This window comes from Somniosus microcephalus, unplaced genomic scaffold (genome assembly GCF_052327205.1).
Source record: "Somniosus microcephalus isolate GS21.2 unplaced genomic scaffold, FLI_Smic_1.0 unresolved_chr2, whole genome shotgun sequence".
Classification (NCBI taxonomy): Eukaryota; Metazoa; Chordata; class Chondrichthyes; order Squaliformes; family Somniosidae; genus Somniosus; species Somniosus microcephalus.
The window spans coordinates 23,370,169-23,372,208 of record NW_028225180.1 but is presented as its reverse complement, the minus strand read 5'-3'; the positions used below and the strand labels follow the sequence as shown (position 1 = coordinate 23,372,208).

Below are 2,040 nucleotides of genomic sequence, written 5' to 3'. Positions count from 1 at the left end.
TTTGCAAACCCCTACACTTCCTCTATCTCCTTCCCTCTCACCCCTTCCCTTCATTCTTCTCTTCCCTCCCCTTCTAACTCTGTCACTCCCTCTTGCCTCCATCTCCTTCCCTTCCCTTCTCTCTTCCCACTTTGTTCCCCTGTTTCATTTCCCCCTCCTCCATCTGCCTCTCTCTCCCCTTCCCCTCACTCTTTCTCACCTTGCCGCTCTCGGCATCCCCCCTCTCCAACTCCCACTATCTGCCTCTCTCTCCCTTTCCCCTCATTCTCCCTCCCTCTTCTTTCTCTTCTCTCCTCACGCTGTCTTACCGCTTCCCGCCTCCCTGCTTCCAGCTGTCCACTTCCCCTCTCTCTCTCTCCTTCCCTTCATCTCTTCTCTCCCCATCCTCCTCCTTCTACTCTCCCCAAGAGGAAAGGACAGAGTGGGAGAGGAAAAGGGAGAGATGTGGTGAGAGAGAGGCAGGCAAAGCGGGGAGTACAGGGGAATTGAACGGAAGAGGGAGAGGTGGAGATTGGGAAGGGAGAGAGAGCCTTTTCTCGTGTTGGTCTTGGAGCTGTTCCACACTTAAAAGTAAACATGCTGTGAATTAACAAATTTGCAGAGACACCAGTGAGACTTGAACTCATGATCCCTGGTTTACAAGACCAAAGCTCTAACCCCTGAGCTATGGAGCCACCTGCACTGGATTTTTTCTCATTCCAGTTAGTGCTGTGCGTTTGAAGAATGAGGCAGGGCGCAGTTCACCACTCAGATTGTGTCTCATCCCCCGATACCTGCCTCAGGCTCTTCAATAGTCACCTCTCAACAACAATAGAGCAACTTTCACGTACTAAAACGTCCCAAGGCAACTCAGGTCCACTCTCTCTCTCTCTCAGTCTCTCTGCCTCCTTCTTTCTATATTTCTCCCTCTTTGTGTCTCTACCACTCTCTCTCTATCTTTCTGTCACTCCCTTTCTATCTCTCTCTTTTTCTCTGTTTCTGTCTCACTCACTTTGCCTCTCTCTCCTCTCTGTCACTTTCGTCTCTCGCTACCTCCTCTCTCAATTCAATTCAATTCAATTCAAATGCTTTATTGGCATGAAAGTTTACAGAGAACCATATTGCCAAAGCTTACATAGCAAAAAGGTACAGTTTTCCAACATTCTGTAGGTGTCAATCGATTTGACATTTGTTGGGTACATACAATATTACTTTTAAACAATATTAATTTTAAACAGTCTTTGTACTTCATTTGGTACGTTCAATATTAATTTTAAACAGTCTTAATTTTAAACAGTCCTCAGGTTGTGACATGTTGTTACATATTTGGCCCCAAGGTATGGTCTGTCTCCTTCTCCTAGGACTAATCTCAATTTTGACAGGTCATCCAATTCCTTGAAATCTGGGGTTGTTTGGCTTAGCTTGTTGAATAATATGTTTCTTGATGTGTTGAATTTTTCGCATTTTAGGAGGAAATGCATTTCTGTTTCAACCTCGCCGGCCAGACATTGATCGCATATTCTATTCTCTCTAGGCTGCCAGGATTTCTTGTATCTGCCTTTTTCAATTTCCAGTTGGTGGTCGCTTAGTCTGTACCTGGTGAGGCTCTTTCTCTGTTTTGTGTCTCTGATGGTCGTGAGGTAGTCTGCCAGTTTATATTCTCTTTTTAGGGCCCGGTAACATTCTAATCTGCTTTGGCTTTCGGTTATTTTGTTCCAATGTTCCAGGTAGGTTCCTTTGCATTGTTTAATGATTTGGTTCACTCGGATTGGTGTTGGACGGCTGTGTTGGTCTGGGGCTGGTCAGGGTCCAGCTGAGTACTTAGTTTCAGTAGCAGCTGACTCAGGGGACTCTTTTCTGGGTTTAGCTCTTGGGTCTGAAAGGCTTTGAAATGAAGGGTGTCTGGGGAGCTAGATTTGAGGTGATTTAGGAAGTTTAGTGCTCGTTTTTGGATGTTTATTATCAGTGGGTATCTGCCTAGTTCGGCTCTGCATGCATTTGTTGGCGTTTTTCTTTGGGTGCGAAGGATGCTTCAGCAGAATTCTGCATGTAGGGCTTCTA

General features: G+C 45.7%; 1 non-coding gene across 1 annotated transcript; it reads right to left on the bottom strand.

Moving 5' to 3' along the window:
- Positions 1-601: 601 nt before the first annotated feature.
- On the bottom strand, positions 602-674 carry trnat-ugu (transfer RNA threonine (anticodon UGU)). The gene has a single exon. It is a non-coding gene; the product is annotated as a tRNA-Thr (tRNA).
- Between the last annotated feature and the right edge of the window lie 1,366 nt (positions 675-2,040).